Source organism: Arachis ipaensis, chromosome B7, assembly GCF_059453495.1.
Source record: "Arachis ipaensis isolate K30076 ecotype BB chromosome B7, ASM5945349v1, whole genome shotgun sequence".
In the NCBI taxonomy this organism is placed as follows: Eukaryota; Viridiplantae; Streptophyta; class Magnoliopsida; order Fabales; family Fabaceae; genus Arachis; species Arachis ipaensis.
Window position 1 is genome coordinate 109,286,529 of NC_142442.1, and position 26,127 is coordinate 109,312,655.

Genomic DNA, 26,127 nt, shown 5'->3' on the forward strand with positions numbered 1-26,127 from the left:
TAATCAGATTTCTTCAAGAAAAATGGGTTGAGTTGAATAAATGGAATTTAAATTAGAAAATTTATGTAATTTTAAATGAAAGCCTTGGCTAGGAGTAGATTAGTTGGAAGCCCTATTCTTGTTGGAGTACTCTCAAGATTAATTGATAATTGAGGGTTGTTCTGTTTAGTTATCCCTTACTAGGTAAGGGAAATTCAAACAAGTTGGAAAGCTATTTTTATTCACAAGTCCCAATCCGCTTACTTGGAAGGATTGGTGTCAGTGACTAGAGAGCAATCCAACAATAAACCCAATTACAATTTTTCTTTTAAGCATTCCAACGCAAGGTCTTCCTTTCAATCAACTCCCATCCAAGTTATGGAACTACTCGCTCATTGTGAATATAGAATTCATAACATAGGAAAGGGAAATAAAGAAAGACATGATAAATAATAATGAAAAGACCAATTAAAAATAAAAATAGTTCTTATATTAATAAACTCTAAAAATAATCCAATAGTAATTCTAAATAAACAAAGGACATGGAAGAGTAAGAGACAGGTAAAGAAAACAAACTAGAATGACAAAGTCTTGCTGAGGTAATAACTCTTCTCAATATCCCAATGCGAAAAACAACAAAAATAAAATCCTAAGGACTATGAATATATAGAGAGAAAACCTAGAGGAGGAGTCAAAACTAGATCTAAAACTAAGAATTGTCTGTAATGAATGTTCTTTTTCATTTCTGCATGTTCCTTGGTTCTAGTCTGCTTTTCTGGGCCAAAAGTTGGGTCAAAACAGGGCCCAAAATCACTCCCAGCGAATTCTGCAGATTCTACAGATCGCGCATGTCACGCGATCGCGTCATTCATGAGGACGCGTCATTCGGCGTTTTGCCTTGCCACGCGTGCGCGTCGTCCACGCCTCCGCATCACTTGTGCAGTTCCAATCTGCGCGGTCGCGTGAGCCATGCGTCCGCATCACTTCTCGCTGGTCATCTCCTCCATTTCTTGTGTTCCTTCCATTTTTGCAAGCTTCCTTTCCAATCTTCAAGTCATTCATGCCCTATAAAGCCTGAAACACTTAACACACAGATCACGACATCTAATGGAATGAAAGAGAATTAAAATACATAATTAAAAGTCTTTAGGAAGCAAATATCAAATCATGTAATAATTTTAAGAAGGAAATATAAATGCATGCCAATCATATGAATAAGTAGGTAAAGAATTGATAAAACCATACAATTAAGCACAATATAAACCATAAAATAGTGGTTTATCAGCTTCCCAAGGAACACCCGCAGCAGTGACTAAATCAGATACCAATGCTGGAAATGGAAAATTACCCCGGGCGTGGACTTGACCCATCGCTTGCTTGATAAGAAGCGAAATGTTCACCGGTCTCTTCATGAGAACACACCAAACAAGCAAGGCGAGATCCGTTGTGAAGGACGACCTGTGGGTGCTAGGTAGCACATAGTGGAATAGGATCTGGGCCCAAGCTCTAGCTTCTACAGTGAGGGAACATGCGTCAATGCACTTGGGCCGCATCCGGAGTCGACCTTGGGTCCAAAATGTCTCTGGTTCAGTAATGACTCGAAGAATCGAGTCCCAATCAAACCCAAACTCTTCCTGCTGACGTAAGACCTCTTGGTAGCCATCCATTTCACTTGGTACCGGTATGACATCAAGCACTTACTGAATAGCCTCTTTTGAAATTGGTTTTTGCTTCCGGCACACATATACTGATTGAAGAAAGGGAAGATGGTAGTTAGTGTAGAAATCTACCACCCACGAGAGGTTGACCTCTTGTGGTTTTCTCAGAAGAAACTCCCATCCTCGCTGCTCAATGCGGGGCAGGATGCAATGAGCAACTTTGTCCGGCGGGACGAGCAGATGCTCGGCATGATAGTTCCTTTCAACCATGGCGGGGAACACAAGTTCACAGAAGCGGTTGGGGAACCTTGAAGAATCCTTTGCCGGTTTCCTCTTCTCTTTTTCATCAATAGGATCGGGTGCCTTCGCCTTCTTAGATAGGGGTTTGGCTCCTAGTGTAGGGTGCGCCTTGGAGGTTGACTTTTGGGGTGCCCTCTTTGTGGCCGGTTTCCTTGAAGCTTTCTCCTTGCCTTTCTTGGTGGCCATTCTGAAAAAGGAAGGAAAAAGGAGAAACATTAAACCCAAAGAATCATCTCAACAAAAACATGCAAGTGAGAGATAGTGCCCAAAAGAAATTGTGCAACAAAATGATTATAGAGGCATGCGTCACAACACTTGGCACGGGATGCAAGAGTGAGTAAAGCATGCAATATAGGATGAGAAGAATAATCTTAGGCATCCATAATAGAGAGCAAGTCATGTTCAATGAGTATCTAATTAGCAAGCATAAAGTAAAGTGGACTCAATGCACTTAAAAGAGAGCAAGTGAAAGAGGAGGAAGCACCAAATTGAAGGTATATGACTAAAATAAACCAAAATGGCATTTGTGCATTTCCTCGAACACTTGGCGTGCAATTATCAAGCAATGAGCAAAAATGAGATAGTCGATCAATTAGAGTCCCAAAATGAAATATCAATCATCACACAACATCACCTACTTACAAAGATAATGAAGGACAACAAGAAGATCTATCAAAGCAAATTAAAACTTAAGTCCAACATCCATGGGAAAACAAGAGAATGACAAAGTAAACAAGTAAAAAGCAAGTAGTATAATCATGCAACTAAAAGAGAAATTAAAAGAATCAACAAAAATAAACATGTAACTAGAAGAAGAGATTATGCAAAGAGAATAAGAGATTAGGTATAGAAGAAGCAGAACCTTGAAAAGTGCAAAAGAACAAGGTGGAGTTTTCTTTTGTGAAAAGGGAGAGAGAGAGAGAGAGAGAGAAGAGATGTAGTGCCACCAGAGGTGGTGGTGGTTGCCGATGAGTGGCCAGAGATGGTGGTGGTAGAGTATGGAAGAGGAAGAAGAGAGGAGAGGTGATGGAGAAAGAAGAAGAAAGGAAATAATAAAAGAGGTGAGAAAAAGGGAAGAGACAAGGCGCGCCAGGTTTAAAACTGGGTCGCGCGATCGACGCGCGTGCGCACAGTGCGCTTGCGCATCGATGAGGGCTGAGCGAGGGGTCCGTACGCGTCAAGGGCGCATACGCGCGATGACAGCTGTGCCCCTGGCACAGAGTTGGCACAAAATAGGCCTGACTCTCGGGTTTTTGTACCAGAGTTGGCATGCAGCACAGGCGGCGCGGACGCGCACAGTGCACGGACGCGTGCCTGGTGAAGGTGGCAACCGACGCGGACGCGTCAAGTACACCTGCGCGTTAGTCGCGGGCACAGAATAGGCATGAAGTTAGCATAACTCTCTAGTTTTTGTACCAGAGAGGTCAGAGTGCACAATAGACGCGCGCGCGCACAGTGCGCTTGCGCGTCGATGGCGAAGTTACAAGGGGCGCGCAGGCATCACGCACGCCTGTGCATGGGTGCCTGGCACGAAGTGGTCACAAGGTGGGCATAACTCTCGGGTTTTTGTACCAGGAGTGTAAAATGCACCACCGGCCCGCACGCGCAGATGCCCCCCGCTCCTTTTCTTTTTTTTTTTTTTAAACAACATAGAAATAGCTATTCTAACACATTCTTGGCAGGTGTTTAAGCTAGGTAGTCAAGAAAACACTCTCAAATTCATGAACTATTCAAAACAAAGCATTCTCTCTACTTCAACAATTCATCCATACCAAAATGATGAAATCTATATGAATATCCTAGTTATCCAATAAGATCAACAAAACTAGCATTCCTAAGCAATCAACAACATCAAGAAGTCATAAAATGTACAAGAATATAAAGCTAAAAGCAAGAAGGTATACACAAGGAAGATCTTACCACGGTAGGGTGCCTCCCACCAAGCACTTTTCTTTAACGTCCTTAAGTTGGACGGTCAGTCGCTCAAGCTTCTCCTCCTCTAGGTGCATCCGTTAGTAGGAACACCTCTAGCTCTTTTGGAAACTTGTAGCCATGGTACTTCTTCACTCTATGTCCATTCACCTTGAAAGTTGCTTCACTTTTAGGATCAAACAATTCCACCACCCTATAGGGCTTTATCTCTTTCACCTTGAAGGGTCCTTCCCATTTAGAACGGAGCTTGCAGCCATGAATCTAAGCCTCGAGTTGTAGAGGAAAACCTCATCACCTTCTTGAAAATTCTTCTTCCGGATGTGATGGTCATGAAATGCTTTAGTCTTTTCCTTGTAGATCTGGGCATTCTCATATGCTTCGTTCCTCAAATACTCGAGCTCCTCTAGCTGTAATTTCCTGGCCACACCCGCCTTGGTGAAATCCATGTTGCACTGCTTTACCGCCCAATAGGCTTTATGCTCAATTTCCACCGGAAGGTGGCATGCCTTACCATAGACGATTCGGAAGGGACTCATCCCCAACGGAGTCTTGTAGGCTGTCCTATACGCCCAAAGTGCATCTTCTAACCGGAGGCTCCAATCCTTCCTTTGTGGATTGACCACTTTCTCCAAAATTATCTTAACCTCCCGGTTGGACACTTTCGCTTATCCGTTGGTTTGTGGGTGATAAGCAGTGGCAACCTTATGCAATATCCCATAGCGCTTGAGCAGTGCCTTTACTTTCTTGTTACAAAAGTGGGATCCTTGTTCGCTCATGATTGCTCGTGGCGACCCATAACGGCACACAATGTTATTTCTAATAAAAGAAATGACGGTATTGGCATCGTCTAGGCGGGTAGGTATTGCTTCTACCCACTTTGACACGTAGTCAACCGCTAACAGAATATATTGATACCAACTTGAGTTGGGAAATGGTCCCATAAAGTCAATACCCCATACATCAAATATCTCCCAGAACAACATAGGTTGCTGAGGCATCTCATCCCTTTGGGACGTATTTCCCGACTTCTGGTATTGGTGGCACGACATACAGAACCAGTTAGCATCCTGAATAAGGTTGGCCACCAGAATCCACAATCCAACACCTTTTTAGCTGTCCGTTGTGGGCCAAAGTCGCCGCCATATTCGGATGAATGGCAAGCTTCAAGAATGGGTTAAATTTCAGATTTTGGGACGCACATTCGAATTACTTGGTCCACTCCCGTCTTCCACAAGTGAGCGTCATCCCAAATGTAGTATTTGGAATCACTCCTCAACTTGTCTCTTTGGTGTTTAAAAAAGTTAGGAAGGAAGATTTTTGCAACCAAGTAGTTCGCCATTGGTGCAAACCAAGGAAACCTATCCGACACAGCATGCATACTATCCAATGGAAATGAGCCATCGATCGGAAATGGGTCAAATTTTAAATTCTCAAGGCGGCTTAAATGATCCACAACCATGTTTTGAGACCCACTCTGGTCCCTAATCTCAATGTCGAATTCTTGCAAAAGCAGGATCTAACGTATGAGTCTAGGTTTTGACTCATTCTTTGTCAATAAGTACTTCATAGCTGCATGATCCATGTATACCACTATCTTGGACCCTAGCAAATAAGATTTGAATTTATCTAAAGCATGAACAATAGCTAGGAGTTCCTTTTCTGTAGTGGTATAGTTGGATTGTGCTGCATCCAGTGTTTTAGAAGAGTAAGCAATGACATAAGGAAGTTTACCATCGCGCTGTGCAAGCGCGGCACCTACAGCATGGTTTGACGCATCACACATTATCTCGAATGGTAGCATCTAGTTGGGGCCTCGCACAATCGGTTTTTTGATAAGAACTCTCCTTAGCTCTTCAAATGCACTCACACATCCACTGTCAAACTCAAAGTCCACATCTTTTTGGAGTAGGCGCGATAATGGCAAAGCAATCTTGTTGAAATCTTTAATAAAATGCCTGTAAAATCCTGCATGTCCCAAAAATGAGCGGACCTCCCTCACAGATGGGGAGTGAGGTAAAGTGGTGATAACATCGACCTTGGCCGGGCCTACAGAAATGCCTTCCTTAGACACTACATGTCCTAACACTATACCTTGTCTTACCATAAAGTGGCATTTTTCAAAGTTCAAGACAAGGTTAGTGTCAACACATCTAGCTAAGACCTTGGCCAAGTTCTCTAAGCAACAATCAAATGAAGTTCCATAAACACTGAAGTCATCCATAAAGAATTCCAGACAATTCTCCATTAGATCAGAAAAGACACTCGTCATACACTGCTGAAAAGTAGCAGGTGCATTGCATAGTCCAAATGGCATCCTTTTGTAAGCAAAGGTGCCAAAAGGACAAGTGAATATGGTCTTTTCCTGATCCTCAGGGGCAATGTGAATCTGGAAGTAACCAGTGAATCCATCAAGAAAAAAATAATGGGATTTACCCGCCAACGGTCCAACATCTGATCGATAAAGGGAAAAGGGTAGTGGTCCTTCTTTGTAGCGACATTCAATCTTCTATAATCGATGCACACTCGCCACGCATTTTGTACTCTCTTGGTGACCACTTTACCTTCATCCTTTTTAACCGCAGTGATGCCCGATTTCTTGGGAACAACCTAGACCGGGCTCACCCACTCACTGTTAGAAATTGGGTATATGATACCCGCCTCAAGTAGCCTAGTGACCTCCTTCTTTACCACATCAAGGATGGTCGGGTTGAGCCTCCTTTGTGGTTGCCTAACCGGCCGAGCTCCCTCTTGGAGAAATATACGATGCATGCACTTGCAGGGGTCAATTCCCACAATATCGGCTAGGCTCCAACCAATTGCCTTCCTGTACTTTCTTAGAACATCTAGGAGCTTCCCTTCTTCTTCACTAGAGCTTCCTGTACTTTCTAAGACCGGAAAATTTTGGTTGTCATCTAAGAAAGCATACTTCAAATGAGATGGAAGAGGCTTCAGTTCACTCTTTGCCTCAAGCTGAGGTTCCTTTTCATCAAACTCACGGAGTTCATTCTCAATAACTTTCTCTTGTTCACCCTCTTGGTCATCCGTTCCTTCAACAATAGGGTAGCATAACTTGTTGTGGTCTTCTTTTCGCACTTCCTCTACCACTTCATCGATAACATCACATCGGAGAATGGAATGCTCTTCGGGAGGGTGCTCCATGGCTTCTTCCAAATTGAACTTGATAGTCTTGTCTCCGACCTCAAAGGAATATGTGCTGGTGAAGGCATATAACTTGAATTTAGAGGTCTTAAGAAAGGGTCTACCAAGTAGAACAGAGGATGAGCTTCTATTTTTTGTTGGAGGCATTTCAAAGATGTAAAAGTCAATCGGAAAGACCAAGTCCTTGATCGCCACAAGTACATCTTCTGCTATTCCCATTACAGTGATCACACTTTTATCGGCTAAGGCAAACTTCGCCGCCAACTTCTTTAATGGAGCTAAATTCAACCACACGAAGATAGAGAGTGGCATGATGCTTACGCAACCCCCTAGATCACATATATAGTCATGAAAAGTGCACCCACCGATACGAAAAGACACCAGACAAGGCCCAGGGTCATCACATTTTTTTGGAATTGGCTCTATCAAGGAAGAAATTGAACTATCCAAGGATAATGTCTTCAATTCTCCTATCCTATCCTTGTGTGTACACAAGTCTTTCAAAAATTTTGCATACTTCGGAATTTTTTGGATAGCATCAAGAAGTGGTATGGTTACCTCAAGTTTCTTGAACACTTGAAGCATGTTTAAATCGAATTCCAGAGTCTTCTTTGCTTTCTTCACCATGGAAGGGAATGGGATAGGAATGGATTCATCCACTATAGCTTTTCTCTTGGGTTCTTTAAGGCTTACTCCTTCTTCCTCATGCCTTTTATCTACCTCCTCTTCTTCATGCGGAGCTTCAACAACCACTTCTTTCTCATGAATGTCTTCCATGACCCTAGGAGGTATCTCCTCCAATGTAGTTCCCGACCAAAGAGTGATGGCGTTGAGACCGCCCTTGGGGTTTAGAAGGGGTTGGGATGGAAGGTTAAAAGAGCTTGAGGGTTGGTTGGTGTTATTGTTGGAGGTGGAGGACATAGACAACCTTGAAATCATGTTAGTGAGATTGGCTAGTTGAGCACTCATGTTACCATATTGTGCATGAAGTTGCCATATTGTGCATTCAAGGTATTGAATTGAGCCTTGTTGTTCTCCTCTTGTTTTTCCATGGTAGCTCTAAGCTCATCAACTTGATTGTTGGAAGATGAAAAGGCTTGGTTGGATTGTTGCCTATGGTGTGGTGCTTGGTATTTGGTGTAGTTGTTTTGGTTTTGGTTGTGGTGATTTTGGTTAGCCTGGTGGTTGTTGTTGTCATGGTGGTATTGAGATGGAGATTGGTTGTTGTTATAGTGAGAAGAAGAGTTGTTCCATATTTGGTTTTGATTGCTCCCTTGTGCATTATCCCTCCACCCTTGATTTTGATTACTACCATGAGAGTAGTTGTTTTGGTTTTGAGAAGGATAGGACGAACGGTTGTTGTAACTCACATTGGCCATGACAAGGGTGTGCTCCTCTTGAATTTGATGACATTGATCGGTGTAATGTGTGGTGCTACAGCACAAACCACAAATTCTAGGAGGGCCTTCAAGTTGAGCAACTTGGGGTGGGGCTTGGATGGCTTGGATGGAGTAGTATTCCTTTTGATCTTTTTGTATTTGCATGAGGATCGTGGTCATATCCCCCAGCGCCTTGGTTAAGCTTGCTTCGAAAGGGGATGGTTCTACCACACCCTTGAGAGGATTACTTCTCACCCTTACGTGTTGTGTAGCCTCGGCAACATCATTTATCAAGCTCCAAGCTTCTCCTTTCGTCTTGTTTTTCGAAAGGGAACCACCACTAGAAGCGGTGAGCAATCTTCTATCTTCCGCACAAAGACCTCTGGTGAAGTAACTAATGAGCAAGTGAGTGTTCAATCCATGGTTTGGACAAGATTTCAATAGCCTCTTGAACCGAGTCCAATACTCATACAAACTCTCTTGGTCCTTTTGCATTATACCCGAGATCTCCTTCTGGATGTAGTCAGTCTTCTCCGACGGAAAGAATTTATCTAGAAACTCTCTTCTCAAGAAATCCCAATTGGTTACAGTCTCATCCAGTTGCGAATAGAACCATGTCTTTGCTTGCCCTTCAAGAGAGAAAGGGAAGGCAAAAACCATAATAGCCACCTCATCGGCTACATGCCTTCGAGACATAGAATAAGCAACTTGAAAATCTCTTAGATGTCGGATGGGGTCTTGACCCGGCAACCCGTGATATTTAGGAAGTAGATTTATCAAGCTACTCTTCAACTCAAAGTTTGGATCAAGGTTGGGATACCTTGCTTGCAAAGGTTGAAGTATGATATCCGGAGCCCCTTGCTCATGCAAAGTGATCCGTCGTGGCTCTGCCATGTATGGTTCACCTGTAGGATACAAAGATGTATTAGTAGTGCCAACAGAAGAATATGAAGTAACGGACTCCAAGTCACTCTCGGTATCGTCTAGTGATTTGGTATGTTCCTCAAGAGAGGTCGAAGCACTGGCCATATAGTCCAACCGCCGTCTAGCTTGCCGAGTGTGTAACAAAGTTCTTTCAATCTCAGGGACAAACTCGGCTAAGCTAGAATTCGGTTGAGACTGAGACATCAAACTTGGGAGTCATAGAACACATACAAAAGAAATCTAAACTATAGCTAAGTATTGAAAGCAAGTAAACTATTCACATATTCACATAACCAATATCAAGGCATATGTTTCAACCATTCCCCGGCAATGGCGCCAAAAAAATTTGATGGGAGGATGATGAGCGGATAATTTATACGCTTTTTGACATTGTTTTTAATATGTTTTTAGTAGGATCTAGTTACTTTTAGGGATGTTTTTAATAGATTTTGTGTTAAATTCACATTTCTGGACTTTACTATGAGTTTGTATGTTTTTCTGTGATTTCAGGTATTTTCTGGCTGAAATTGAGGGACTTGAGCAAAAATCAGATTCAGAGGTTGAAAAAGAACTGCTGATGCTGTTGGATTCTGACCTCCCAGCACTCAAAGTGGATTTTCTGGAGCTACAGAACTCGAAATGGCGCGCTTCCAATTGCGTTGGAAAGTAGACATCCAGGGCTTTCCAGCAATATATAATAGTCCATACTTTGGCCAAGAATTGACGACGTAAACTGGCGTTCAACGCCAGCCTTCTGCCCAAATCTGGCGTCCAGCGCCAGAAAAGGATCCAAAACCAGAGTTGAACGCCCAAACTGGCACAGAACTTGGCGTTCAACTCCAAAAATGGCCTCTGCACGTGCAACACTTAGGCTCAGCCCAAACACACACCAAGTGGGCCCCGGAAGTGGATTTATTCATCAATTACTTACTCATGTAAACCCTAGTGACTAGTTCATTATAAATAGGACCTTTTACTATTGTATTAGACATCTTTGGACGCCTGGTTCTTAGATCAGAGGGGCTGGCCTCTCGGCCATGCCTGGACCTTTCACTTATGTATTTTTAACGGTAGAGTTTCTACACTCCATAGATTAAGGTGTGGAGCTCTGCTGTTCCTCAAAGATTAATGCAAAGTACTACTGTTTTCTATTCAATTCTTCTTATTTCTCTTCTAAGATGTTCATTCGCGCTTAACTGTGATGAAGGTGATGATCTGTGACATTCATCACCTTCCTCAACCCACGAACGTGTGCCTGACAACCACCTCCGTTCTATATCCGATTGAATGAGTGTCTCTTAGATTCTTTAATCAGAATCTCCGTGGCGTAAGCTAGAATGATGGCGGCATTCAAGAGAATCCGAAAGGTCTAAACCTTGTCTGTGGTATTCCGAGTAGGATTCAATGATTGAATGACTGTGACGAGCTCCTAACTCGCGATTGCAGGGCGTTAGTGACAAACGTAAAAGGATAGTAAATCCTATTCCAGCATGATCGAGAACCGACAGATGAATAGCCGTGCCGTGACAGGGTGCGTGAGCATATTATTCACTGAGAGGATAAGATGAAGCCATTGACAAGGGTGATGCCTCCAGACGATTAGCCGTGCCGTGACAGGGCATTGGATCATTTTCCCGAGAGATGACCGAAAGTAGCCATTGACAGTGGTGATGTATCACATAAAGCCAGCCATGGAAAGGAGTGAGACTGATTGGATGAAGATAGCAGGAAAGCAGAAGTTCAGAGGAACGAAAAGCATCTCCATTCTCTTATCTGAAATTCCTACCAATGATTTACATAAGTGCCTCTATCCCTATTTTATTATTCATTATTCGAAAACCATATCACTGTTTTATATCTGCCTGACTGAGATTTACAAGGTGACCATAGCTTGCTTCATACCAACAATCTCCGTGGGATTCGACCCTTACTCACGTAAGGTATTACTTGGACGACCCAGTGCACTTGCTGGTTAGTTGTACGGAGTTGTGTCCACACATAGTTGTACGAATTAGGATCAAAGCACCAAGCTTTGGAGCCATTACCAGGGATTGTTCGAGCCTGGACAACACAATTTCGTGCACCAAGTTTTTGGCGCCGTTGCCGGGGATTGTTTGAGTTTGGACAACTGACGGTTCATCTTGTTGCTCAGATTAGGTAATTTTCTTTTTATTTTCTTTTCAAAAATTTTTCAAAAATATTTTCAAAATTTTATCATCTGTTTTCGAGAAAAAAAAATTAAAATGTTTTCAAAAATAAATTATTCTATGGCTTCAGAATTTTTAAGAATGAATTCTAGTGTTTCATGAAGCATGTTGGAGCCTGGCTGGCTGTAAAGCCATGTCTCAATCCTTATACTCAAGAGAAGAGCTTCTTTGTCTTTCTTAGCCAATTGGCTGTTGAATGCAAGGAATGTCAGGCGTGTCATGTCTGAGTTACATACTAAAGCTTGGCTGGCTATTAAGCCATGCCTGACCCTTTGATTGGAGCTTTAGAGCATAAGATTCCTGGAATTCATATTAAAAATTTTGAATCCTTATTTTTCTTTTTTTTTTAAAATAATTTTCGAAAAATATAAGTTAAAAATCCAAAAAAATCATAAAATCATAAAAATCAAAAATATTTTGTGTTTCTTGTTTGAGTCTTGAGTCATATCATAAGTTTGGTGTCACTTGCATATGCATCTTGCATTTTTTCAAAAATATCATGCATTCATAGTGTTCTTCATGATCTTCAAGTTGTTCTTGGTAAGTCTTCTTGTTTGATCTTGATGATTTTTTGTTTTGTGTCTTTTCATGTTTATCATATGCATTCTTGAATTCTTAGTGCGTAAGCATTAAAGAATTCTAAGTTTGGTGTCTTGCATGTTTTCTTTGCATTAAAAATTTTTCAAAAAAATGTTCTTGATGTTCATCATGTTCTTCATAGTGTTCTTGGTGTTCATCTTAACATTCATAGCATTCTTGCATGCATTCATTGTTTTGATCTAAAAATTTCATGCATTGCATCCTTTTAGTGTTTTTCTCTTGTATCATAAAAATTCAAAAATCAAAAAATATCTTTCCCTTTTTCTCTCCTCAAATTCGAAAATTTGGATTGACTTTTTCAAAAAATTTTAAAATCAAATTGTTTCTTATGAGTCAAATCAAATTTTCAATTTGAAAATCTTATCTTTTTCAAAATCTTTTTCAAAAATCAAATCTTTTTTAAAATTCTTAGTTATTTTCGAAAATTCCAAAAATATTTTTCAAAAATCTTTTTCTTATTTTTGTATTAAATTTTCGAAAATAACATAAACAATTAATGTTTTGATTCAAAAATTTGAAGTTTGTTACTTGCTTGTTAAGAAAGATTCAAACTTTAAGTTCTAGAATCATATCTTGTGATTTCTTATGAATCAAGTCATTAATTGTGATTTTAAAAATCAAATCTTTTTCAAAAACTAATTTCTATCATATCTTTTCAAAAAAAAAAAATATTATCTTCTTATCTTATCTTTTTCAAAATTTGATTTCAAAATATCTTCTCTAACTTCCCAACTTCTTATCTTTTCAAAATTTGTTTCAACTAACTAACTAACTTTTTGTTTGTTTCTTAACTTTTTCAAAACCTTCTAACTAACTCTCTCTCTAATTTTCGAAAATATCTTCCTTCTTTTTCAAAAATATCTTTTCAAAATATCTTTTCTAACTTCCTAACTTCCTATCTTTTCAAAATTTGTTTCAACTAACTAACTAACTTTTTGTTTGTTTCTTAACTTTTTCAAAACCACCTAACTAACTCTCTCTCTCTAATTTTCGAAAATATCTTCCCCTTTTTCAAAAATTTCTTTTTAATTAACTAATTATTTTTATTTTTTATTTTTAATTTCAAAAATTTCGAAAAAAAAAAAATACTAACAACTTTCAAAAACCAATTTTCAAAAATCACTAACTCCTTTTCAAAAATAATTTTCGAAAATTCCCCCCCTCTCTCTCATCCTATTCTATTTATTCATTCATTAACTAACATTACTTCCTCACATCATCACCAAATTCGAACCCCCTACTCTATCTGTGTTCGAATTTCTTCTTCTTTTCTTCTACTAACAATAAGGATCCTCTTTACTGTGACATAGAGGATTCCTCTTCTTTTCTTTTGTTCTCCTCTTTCTTATGAGCAGGGACAGAGAAAAAGGCATTCTTGTTGAAGCTGATCCAGAACCTGAAAGGACTCTGAAGAGAAAATTAAGAGAAGCTAAATTACAACAATCCAGAGACAACTTGATTGAAAATTTCGAACAAGTAAAGGAGATGGCAGCCGAACCCAACAACAATGCAAGGAGAATGCTTGGTGACTTTACTGCACCTAATTCCAATTTACATGGAAGAAGCATCTCCATTCCTGCCATTGGAGCAAACAATTTTGAGCTGAAACCTCAATTAGTTTCTCTAATGCAGCAGAACTGCAAGTTTCATGGACTTCCATCTGAAGATCCTTTTCAGTTCTTAACTGAATTCTTGCAGATATGTGATACTGTTAAGACTAATGGAGTAGATCCTGAAGTCTACAGGCTCATGCTTTTCCCTTTTGCTATAAGAGACAAAGCTAGATTATGGTTGGATTCTCAACCTAAAGACAGCCTGAACTCTTGGGATAAGCTGGTCACGGCTTTCTTAGCCAAGTACTTTCCTCCTCAAAAGCTGAGCAAGCTTAGAGCTGATGTTCAAACCTTCAGACAGAAAGAAGGTGAATCTCTCTATGAAGCTTGGGAAAGATACAAACAGTTGACCAAAAAGTGTCCTTCTGACATGCTTTCAGAATGGACCATCCTGGATATATTCTATGATGGTTTATCTGAGCTATCAAAGATGTCACTGGACACTTCTGCAGGTGGATCCATTCACCTAAAGAAAATGCCTGCAGAAGCTCAAGAACTCATTGACATGGTTGCTAATAACCAGTTCATGTACACTTCTGAAAGGAATCCTGTGAGTAATGGGACGCCTATGAAGAAGGGAGTTCTTGAAGTTGATACTCTGAATGCCATATTGGCTCAGAATAAAATATTGACTCAGCAAGTCAATATGATCTCTTAGAGTCTGCATGGAATGCAAGCTGCATCCAACAGTACTCAAGAGGCATCTTCTGAAGAAGAAGCCTATGATCCTGAGAACCCTGCAATAGCAGAGGTAAATCACTTAGGTGAACCTTATGGAAACACCTATAACTCAACATGGAGAAATCATCCAAATTTCTCATGGAAGGATCAAAAGCCCCAAGAAGGCTTTAATAATGGTGGAAGAAACAGGTTTAGCAATAGCGAACCTTTTCCATCATTCACTCAGCAACAGACAGAGAACTCTGAACAAAATGCTTCTAATTTAGCAAATCTAGTCTCTGATCTATCTAAGGCCACTGTAAGTTTCATGAATGAAACAAGATCTTCCATTAGAAATCTGGAAGCACAAGTGGGCCAGCTAAGTAAAAGGATCACTGAAATCCCTCCTAGTACTCTCCCAAGCAATACAGAAGAGAACCCAAAAGGAGAGTGCAAGGTCATTGACATAAGTGCCATGGCCGAACCTGTAAGGGAAGGAGAGGACGTGAATCCCAAGGAGGAAGACCTCCTGGGACATTCAGTGATCAACAAGGAGCTTCCCTCTGGGGAATCAAAGGACTCTGAGGCTCATCTAGAGACCATAGAGCTTCCATTGAACCTCCTTATGCCCTTCATGAGCTCTGATGAGTATTCCTCTTCTGAAGAGAATGAGGATGTTACTGAAGAGCAAACTGCCAAGTTTCTTGGTGCAATCATGAAGCTGAATGCCAAATTATTTGGCATTGATGCTTGGGAAGTTGAACATCCCTTGTTCATCAATGAACTAAGTGATCTGGATCAACTGACATTGCCTCAGAAGAGACAGGATCCTGGAAAGTTCATAATACCCTGTACCATAGGCACCATGATCTTTAAGGCTCTGTGTGACCTTGGTTCAGGAATAAACCTCATGCCCCTCTCTGTAATAGAGAAATTGGGAATCTATGGGGTGCAAGCTGCTAAAATCTCACTAGAGATGGCAGACAGCTCAAGAAAACAGGCTTATGGACAAGTAGAAGATGTATTAGTAAAGGTTGAGGGCCTTTACATCCCTGCTGATTTCATAGTCCTGGATACTGGAAAGAAAGAGGATGAATCCATCATCCTAGGAAGACCTTTCCTGGCCACAGCAAGAGCTGTGATTGATGTTGACAGAGGTGAAATAGTCCTTCAATGGAATGAGGACTCCCTTGTGTTTAAAACTCAAGGATCTCCCTCTGCAACCATGGAGAGGAAGCAGAAAAAGCTTCTCTCCAAGCAGAGTCAACCAGAGCCCCCACAGTCAAACTCTAAGTTTGGTGTTGGGAGGCCACAACCAAACTCTAAGTTTGGTGTTGAACTCCCATATCCAAACTCTAAGTTTGGTGTTGGAGAGTCTCAACAAAGCTCTGCACATCTGTGAGGCTCCATGAGAGCCCACTGTCAAGCTATTGACATTAAAGAAGCGCTTGTTGGGAGGCAACCCAATGTTTATCTAATTCTTATTTTTATTGTTTTTCATGTTTTCTTAGGTTCATGATCATGTGGAGTCACAAAATAAACAAAAAAAAATCAAAAACAGAATCAAAAACAGCAGAAGAAAAATCACACCCTGGAGGAGCATCTGTCTAGCGTTCAAACGCCAGAACAGAGCATAGTTCTGGCGCTGAACGCCCAGAATGGGAGCATCCTGGTGCTGAACGCCCAGAACAAGCATGGTTCTGGCGTTCAACGCCAGAAATGGCAGCAAATGGGCGTTGAACGCCCAAAATGGGCACCAACCTGGCGCTGAACGCCCAGAGTTGTGTGCAAGGGCATTTTATATGCCTAATTTGGTGCAGGGATGTAAATGCCTTAACACCTCAGGATCTGTGGACCCCACAGGATCATCCCAGGATCTGTGGACCCCACAGGATCCCCACCTACCTCATCATCTCTCTTTCCATTCATGATCATCCCTTCTGTTTTCCATTTACCACTCACATCCATACACCCACTACCTTCAAAATTCAACATCTCTCTCCCACCCAATCCCACCCATATGGCCGAATACACACTCCCTCCATCTCCTCCATATCTTCTTCTTATTCTTCTATTCTTTCTTCTTTTGCTCGAGGGCGAGCAACATTCTAAGTTTGGTGTGGTAAAAAGCATAGCTTTTTTGTTTTTTTCCATAACCATTGATGGCACCTAAGGCCAGAGAAGCCTCTAGAAAGAGGAAAGGGAAGACAAAAGCTTCCATCAAGGGTCTAAAGCTCAGTGGTAGAACATTTGACTGCAAATCAAGAGATCCCTGAGATACCTCAGGGGATACATTTTCTTCCACACAATTATTGGAAGCAACTAAGGGTGGAACATCAAGAGCACTCCATCATCCTTCATGAAATCAGAGAAGATCTAAAAGCAATGAAGGAGGAGCAGCAAAGACAAGGAAGAGACATAGAAGAGCTCAAGGACATCACTAAGGTGGACTCATTCCTTATTCTTACTTTCTCTGTTTTTCATTTTCTATGTTATGTGCTTATCTATGTTTGCGTCTTCATTACATGATCATTAGTAGTTAGTAACTCTGCCTTAAAGATATGAATGTCCTATGAATCCATCACCTCTCTTAAATGAAAAATGTTTTAATTCAAAAGAACAAGAAGTACATGAGTTTCGAATTTATCCTTGAACTTAGTTTAATTATATTGATGTGGTGACAATGCTTCTTGTTTTCTGAATGTATGCTTGAACAGTGCATATGTCTTTTGAAGTTGTTGTTTAAGAATGTTAAATATGTTGGCTCTTGAAAGAATGATGACTAGGAGACATGTTATTTGATAATCTGAAAAATCATAAAAATGATTCTTGAAGCAAGAAAAAGCAGCAAAAAAACAAAGCTTGCAGAAAAAAAAAGAGAAAGAAAAAAATAGGCGAAAAAAAAAATATAGAAAAAAAATAGAAAGAAAAAAAGCAAGCAGAAAAAGCCAATAACCCTTAAAACCAAAAGGCAAGGGCAAATAAAAAGGATCCCAAGGCTTTGAGCATCAGTGGATAGGAGGGCCTAAAGGAATAAAATCCTGGTCTAAGCGGCTAAACCAAGCTGTCCCTAACCATGTGCTTGTGGCGTGTAGGTGTCAAGTGAAAACTTGAGACTGAGCGGTTAAAGTCAAGGTCCAAAGCAAAAACAAAGAGTGTGCTTAAGAACCCTGGACACCTCTAATTGGGGACTTTAGCAAAGCTGAGTCACAATCTGAAAAGGTTCACCCAATTATGTGTCTGTGGCATTTATGTATCCGGTGGTAATACTGGAAAACAAAGTGCTTAGGGCCACGGCCAAGACTCATAAAGAAGCTGTGTTCAAGAATCATCATACTGAACTAGGAGAATCAATAACACTATCCGAACTCTGAGTTCCTATAGAAGCCAATCATTCTGAACCTCAATGGATAAAGTGAGATGCCAAAACTATTCAAGAGGCAAAAAGCTGTAAGTCCCGCTCATATGATTGGAGCTATGTTTCATTGATAGTTTGGAATTTATAGTATATTCTATTCTTTTTATTCTATTTTGATTTTCAGTTGCTTGGGGACAAGCAACAATTTAAGTTTGGTGTTGTGATGAGCGGATAATTTATACGCTTTTTGACATTGTTTTTAATATGTTTTTAGTAGGATCTAGTTACTTTTAGGGATGTTTTTAATAGATTTTGTGTTAAATTCACATTTCTGGACTTTACTATGAGTTTGTATGTTTTTCTGTGATTTCAGGTATTTTCTGGCTGAAATTGAGGGACTTGAGCAAAAATCAGATTCAGAGGTTGAAAAAGGACTGCTGATGCTGTTGGATTCTGACCTCCCTGCACTCAAAGTGGATTTTCTGGAGCTACAGAACTCGATATGGCGCGCTTCCAATTGCGTTGGAAAGTAGACATCCAGGGCTTTCCAGAAATATATAACAGTCCATACTTTGGCCAAGAATTGATGACGTAAACTGGCGTTCAACGCCAGCCTTCTGCCCAAATCTGGCATCCAGCGCCAGAAAAGGATCCAAAACCAGAGTTGAACGCCCAAACTGGCACAGAACTTGGCGTTCAACTCCACAAATGGCCTCTGCACGTGCAACACTTAGGCTCAGCCCAAACACACTCCAAGTGGGCCCCGGAAGTGGATTTATTCATCAATTACTTACTCATGTAAACCCTAGTGACTAGTTCATTATAAATAGGACCTTTTACTATTGTATTAGACATCTTTGGACGCCTGGTTCTTAGATTAGAGGGGCTGGCCTCTCGGCCATGCCTGGACCTTTCACTTATGTATTTTTAACGGTAGAGTTTCTACACTCCATAGATTAAGGTGTGGAGCTCTGCTGTTCCTCAAAGATTAATGCAAAGTACTACTGTTTTCTATTCAATTCTTCTTATTTCTCTTCTAAGATGTTCATTCGCGCTTAACTGTGATGAAGGTGATGATCTGTGACATTCATCACCTTCCTCAACCCACGAATGTGTGCCTGACAACCACCTCCATTCTATATCCGATTGAATGAGTGTCTCTTAGATTCTTTAATCAGAATCTCCGTGGCGTAAGCTAGAATGATGGCGGCATTCAAGAGAATCCGGAAGGTCTAAACCTTGTCTGTGGTATTCCGAGTAGGATTCAATGATTGAATGACTGTGACGAGCTCCTAACTCGCGATTGCAGGGCGTTAGTGACAAACGCAAAAGGATAGTAAATCCTATTCCAGCATGATCGAGAACCGACAGATGAATAGCCGTGCCGTGACAGGGTGCGTGAGCATATTATTCACTGAGAGGATAAGATGAAGCCATTGACAAGGGTGATGCCTCCAGACGATTAGCCGTGCCGTGACAGGGCATTGGATCATTTTCGCGAGAGATGACCGAAAGTAGCCATTGACAGTGGTGATGTATCACATAAAGCTAGCCATGGAAAGGAGTGAGACTGATTGGATGAAGATAGCAGGAAAGCAGAAGTTCAGAGGAACGAAAAGCATCTCCATTCTCTTATCTGAAATTCCTACCAATGATTTACATAAGTGCCTCTATCCCTATTTTATTATTCATTATTCGAAAACCATATCAACGTTTTATATCTGCCTGACTGAGATTTACAAGGTGACCATAGCTTGCTTCATACCAACAATCTCCGTGGGATTCGACCCTTACTCACGTAAGGTATTACTTGGACGACCCAGTGCACTTGCTGGTTAGTTGTACGGAGTTGTGTCCACACATAGTTGTACGAATTAGGATCAAAGCACCAAGCTTTGGAGCCATTACCAGGGATTGTTCGAGCCTGGACAACACAATTTCGTGCACCAGAGGAATACTGTCGGTAAGGAATTTCACAAGATTTTCGCGTTGCAAGTATAGCCCTCAACCGACAAATAATCTGCGAATCAAATTTTGAAGGAATTGGTTGTCACAAGTTCAACCCCAATAAAAGTAACCGAAGTATTCAAACCTCGAGTCATCTCACAAGGAATGGGCAAACATGTGCATCAACATTGGTTAGAATTCTGGGGTTGCAAGTCATGAGAAAGAAATTAAACTAAGAATCCTAACAAGGAAGTAATCTTGAAGTGCAAGAAACTAATTCAAGTGACTAAGGCAAGATGTGAGCAATTCCAAACTAATAAGATAACATCCAATATAATTCTACTCTAAAACTAAACAAATAACTATAACTAAGACAAAGCAATTAGGATTTTTGGGTTTTCAAATATGAATAATAAAAGCAACTCTTGGCTAGACATGGGAATTGGGGTCACCATCCTTGTCTAATAACCATATCTTGACAATTATGAGGAACCAAACTCATTAAGTTTACTTCTATACTTGAAGTATATTAAATGGTTTAGTCAACATCAACCCATAAGGTCCAACCTAGCTACTAATTGACTTAGTAGTAGGCTAGTGTCAATGGTTATCAAATTGACCACTAAGGGTTCCCAAATCATCAAATCCATTAGACCCAATGATTCAAATTTACTCAATTCCCTTAGCCTAGGCCAAGAGTAAAGAGAACTACTCCATAATCAAAGGAAACATTTCATCAAACACATGGTAAGCATTACTAAAAGACATATTCAAATTGCAACTAAATTGAAACTAACAAGTACCCACTAACAATTATCAATGTAAATTCACTCAAACAACACAATTAATCATGAAAATCATCAATGTAACATTAACAATTCAAGATCCATAAGATTCACAAAATGGGTAGAAAATGACAAGTGACAAGAAAACATAAATCTAACACAAGATTTAAACAAAATTATACTAAGGAATTTAAATTAAGCAATCAAAACTAGTAATCAACAAGATCCAATTCAGAATTTAACAAGGGAAGATCAAATCAAACTAGATCTAGAGAGGAACAAGGGTTTCTCTCTTTAGAAGAACAAACACAAAAAAAAACTAGCTAAAAATTGTTTCTTAGTGTGAATGAATGATCCCCCCCTTTCCCCTAGCATCCTTGGCTCTTTTCCACGCAGAACCAGCTTGAATTTAGGCCTGTTGAGCCTCAGAAATCGCCAGGCACGATTTCCTTTAATGAGGTCACGTGTAGCTTGTCGCGCATATGCGCCATGTATCCGTGCGCGCCGATTGATTTTGCGATCCACGCGTGCGCGCCATGTACGCGTGCGCGCCGGTGTGGATTTCTCTAATCCGCGCGGATGCGCCGATCTACGTGCGCTGCTTCTAGCTGTCGACATCCATGCGTGCGTGTGAGGTGTGCGTGCACGCCGATACTGAAATTTCCAAAATCCAAATATTCATGTTCCTTCCACTTGTGCATGCTTTCTTTCTTTCTTTTAGGCCATTCTTGCCCTATAAATTCTGAAATCACTCAACAAACACGTCATGGCATTGAATGGTAATAAAAGAGGATCAAAATATAGTAATTCTAAGGTAAAAGAAGCATGTTTTCCATCATGAAGCAATATTAGAAAGGGAACACAAAACCATGCAATTATTGTGAATAAGTGTGAAAAATATTGACAAAACCCCCAAATTCTACACAATATAAACCACAAAATTGGGGTTTATCAGATGCCCTCGCGCGAATAGCACAAACATGGTCACGCGTATGCGTCACTGATAAACCACTATTTTATGGTTTATCTTATGCTCAATTGAGTGGTTTATATCAATTCTTGACTCACTTATTCATACTAATTGCATAGTTTTATATTTTCCTTCCTAATCTTGTGCTCTGATTGAAAATATATTTCCTGGACCTTTAAATTACCAAATATTAATTCTCCCTTTTTTCCATTCGATGCCTTGATATGTGTGTTAAGTGTTTTCAAGGTTTATATGGCAAGAATGGCTTGGAGGATGGAAAGGAAGCATGCAAAACTGGAAGGAATACAAGAAGCTGAAGGAACTGCTAAAGCTGTCCAACCTAACCTCTTCGCACTAAAACAGTCATAACTTGAGCTACAGAGGACCAAATGATGCGGTTTTAGTTGCGTTGGAAAGCTACCATCTGGAGATTCGCAACGATATATAATTTGCCATAGCTGCCCTGAAGATAGGTGATGCGCATGCATGGATTACGCGGATGCATGACCTGGAAAAAATGCAATCTGCGTGAATGCGTGGACGACGCTTCTGCGTGACTTTGCAGCGACCTATACGTACCAAAAATTGCTGGGGGTAATTTCTGGGCTGTTTTTGACCCAGTTTTCGGCCCAGAAAATACAGATTAGAGGCTATAAAGTGGAGGAATCGATCCATTCATTCATACAACATATACAACATCCATAATTCACAATATTAGGGTTTAGATGTAGTTTTTAGAGAGAGAGGCTCTCTCCTCACTCTTAGGATTTAGGATTAGAATTCCTTTGTTTTCTCCAATTCCAGGTTCAATGTTCCTTTAATTTATGTTCCTCTTCTACTTTTAGATACTCTAATGCTTTTACTTGTTAATTATTTATGTTGCCAAATTGGCTTATGAATCTTTCCATGTTAGATTTGAATATTCTATTTAATATAATTTGAGGTATTTCAAATTTATGATTATTTTATTCTATTTATAATGCTTTTTATTTAATTTAAGATTTATTCCCTTTTTGCTTTGGTTAAGTAATTGGTAACACTTGAGTTATCAGACTCAGCAGTTGATTGAAATTTGGGAATTGCTAATTGATTTGGATCGCTCTAAAGCTAGTCTTTTCACAGGAGTTGACTAGGACTTGAGGATCAAATTGATTGGTCCACTTGACTTTCCTTTATTTAGTAAGGGTTAACTAAGTGGGAGCAATAACAATTCTCATCACACCTGATAAGGATAACTAGGATGGGATTTCCAGTTCTTATACCTTGCAAGAGATTTTTATAATTATTAATTTATCTTTCTTGCCATTTAAATTACTTGTTCCTTATTTCAAAAAACCCAAAAATTTACAATTTCATAACCAATAATAAATCATACTTCCCTGCAATTCCTTAAGATACGACCCGAGGTTTAAATACTTTGGTTATAAATTTATTTGGGTTTTGTTACTTATGACAACCAAACTTTTGTTCGAAAGGATTTTAGTTGGTTTAGAAACTACTTACAACGTGATTATTTTTAGGTTTCTATATTTCACACTCTTCCTTTTTCTTCTTCCTTAGGCATGGGTACCAAGAAAGGAAAAGAGAAGGCCACTGACAAGACACCGGCACGGAGAGGAACCAAGAGACCTCCAGCTAAGGCGCCTCTATCTACAAGCGTCAGTTGGAGCAACCCGTCCACTTGCACATCTTAGCATGCACCGAGGACGGTGCAATCTTTAAGTGTGGGGAGGTCGAAACCGACTTCCGTGGGTTAGTTACTTTCCTATCTCAACACCAATATTTTATTTTCTTTGTTAGTTCATTGTTGCATTTGCATGTTTGATTGCATGTTTGTTTGATTTTATGCATTTAGCTACTACTTGGTTAAAGTAATAAGTTTCTTTTTAAGACCCTATTTTTGAAAATTTCACTAATTTAAATTAAAATTTTTGTTAAACTTGTTTGAAGAAATATTATTTTGGAATATGGTTTAGAGCTCGAACACACAAAACCAGTGAGATTTTGATCCTATTTGATTGGTTGCATTTTATCAACCAATATTTTATTTTTGGTGTGTGTTTTTCTCTCTAAAATTGTGATCTTTGTCTTGCTTAATTCTATATTTCCATGGTTTGATGTATGTATGCACTTATATGATTGAGGCCTTTGTTTCACTAAGCTTACATACCCATATGGCCTTAACCTTTCATTATCCTTTGCAAACCAATGTTGAGCCTATTATACCCTTTGTTCTTTACTTTAGCACATCATTAACTCTAAGCGAAAAATAATAATGTCCTTAATTTGAATCCTTGGTTAGCTTAGACTAGTGAGAGTGCTTATGATTTAAGTGTGGGGAAATTGGGTTTGGAAACATTTGGTTTAAGAATTGGGTGTTATATATCTTTATGAAAATGTGAAAGAAATGTTTAGGACATGTTCATGCATTCAATAATTTAATCATATGCATTGAGAAGAACAAAAAAAAATAAAATAAAATAAAATAAAATAAAACAAAAAAAAGAAGAAAAAGAGAAAAAGAAAAATAAAAGAGCAAATAAGTAAAAGGGGACAAAATGCCTCAAAGTAAATGGTGAAAGCAATGCATATGTACTGTAGTCGAGATTAGGATGCATGAATTTGTGGAAAACATGGTTAATGGATAGTTAGATGTGGTATTATGATTACATGGATTGTCTAAAGTTAGGTGGAAAGTTTAAGTTAATTAAGGATTTAGATTTTAGTCTACTTGGCCAAATACAATCCTACCTTGACCCTAACCCGATTACAACCCTTAAAAGACCTCTTGATATGTGTATTTGTGCATCAAATTTGTGTTGATTGGTAGAAGAAAAGCAAGCCTTAGAAAGCAAGATTAATAGAGAATTGAGAGAATCGAACCTTAAACACTTGAGTGATTAGAGTGTATACACTTCCGGTGAGGGTTTGATGCTCGATTCTTTGTTCCCGGCTTTCATGAGCTATCTTCTTCCTGCAAGTCTATTTGTACTTCATTTTTATGATTTGAATTAGTGAAATCCAGTTCATACTTGTTCTTGAAAGATTTGTTTACTTTTAACCAAGTAGGTAGAAATATTTTGCATATAGTTGCATTCATATAGATAGGTTGTAATTTATAAGTTTTACCATTCCCCTTCACTCCTTTATAGCTTCTTGATGAGCGGATAATTTATACCCTTTTTGGCATTGTTTTTACATAGTTTTTAGTATGTTTTAGTTACTCTTTATTATATTTTTATTAGTTTTTAAATAAAAATTACATTTCTAGACTTTACTATGAGTTTGTGCGTTTTTCTATGATTTCAGGTATTTTCTGGCAGAAATTGAGGGACCTGAGCAAAAATCTGATTCAGAGGCCGAAGAAGGATTGCAGATGCTGTTGGATTCTGACCTCCCTGCACTCGAAGTGGATTTTCTGGAGCTACAGAAGCCCCATTGGTGCGCTATCAATTGCGTTGGAAAGTAGACATCTTGGGATTTCTAGAAATATATAATAGTCCATACTTTTCCCGAGTTTTGATAACACAAACTGGCATTTAAACGCCAACTTTCTATCCTTTTCTGGCGTTAAACGCCAAAACTGGCATAAAAGCTGGAGGTAAACGCCCAAACTGGTACCAAAGTTCGCGTTTAACTCCAAGAAAAGTCTCTACATGTGAAAGCTTCAATGCTCAGCCCAAGCACACACCAAGTGGGCCCTGGAAGTGGATTTCTGCACCATTTACTTATTTCTGTAAACCCTAGGCTACTAGTTCATTATAAATAGGACCTTTTACTATTGTATTTTCATCTTTAGATCATTTTTGAGACTATCTTTGTATCATTTTTCTTCTCTTGATCGAGTTTAGGGGGCTGGCCATTCGGCCTTGCTTGGACCTTGTTCTTATGTATTTTCAATGGTGGAGTTTCTACACCCCATAGATTAAGGTGTGGAGCTCTGCTGTGCCTCATGAATTAATGCAATTACTACTGTTTTCCATTCAATTCACACCTACTTCTTATTCTAAGATATTCACTCGCACTTCAACCGGATGAATGTGATGATCCGTGACACTCATTATTATTCTCACTTATGAACGCGTGCCTGACAACCACTTCCGTTCTATCTGCAATAGCTTGAGTGTGTATCTCTTAGCCTCCTAGTTCACGACTCATGGTTGCCTCTCCTAACAACAGAGCCTTCCATTCCGTGAGATCAGAGTCTTCGTGGTATAAGCTAGAATCAATTGGCAGCATTCTTGAGATCCGAAAAGTCTAAACCTTGTCTGTGGTATTCCGAGTAGGATCTGGGATGGGATGACTGTGACAAGCTTCAAACTTGCAAGTGTTGGGCATAGTGACAGATGAAAAAGGATCAATGGATCCTATTCCAACATGAGTTAGAACTGACAGATGATTAGCCCTACGTAACCCGTAGCCGGACCATTTTCACTGAGAGGACGGACGGTAGCCATTGACAATGGTGATCCCCCAACATACAGCTTGCCAAAGAAAGGAGTATGAATGATTGGATGAAGGCAATAGGAAAGCAGATGTTCAGAAGTAACAAGCATCTTCATACGCTTATCTGAAACTCCTACTAATGGATTACATAAGTACTTCTATCTTATTTTCTGTTTTAATTATATTTTAATGATCAAAACTCATAACCAT

The 26,127-nt window shown here is 39.7% G+C and overlaps 1 non-coding gene across 1 annotated transcript; it reads right to left on the reverse strand.

Annotated features, from left to right (window-relative positions):
• Positions 1 to 14,019: 14,019 nt before the first annotated feature.
• On the reverse strand, positions 14,020 to 14,127 carry LOC148553696 (small nucleolar RNA R71). Its single transcript, XR_015893821.1, has one exon. It is a non-coding gene; the product is annotated as a small nucleolar RNA R71 (small nucleolar RNA).
• Positions 14,128 to 26,127: the final 12,000 nt, after the last annotated feature.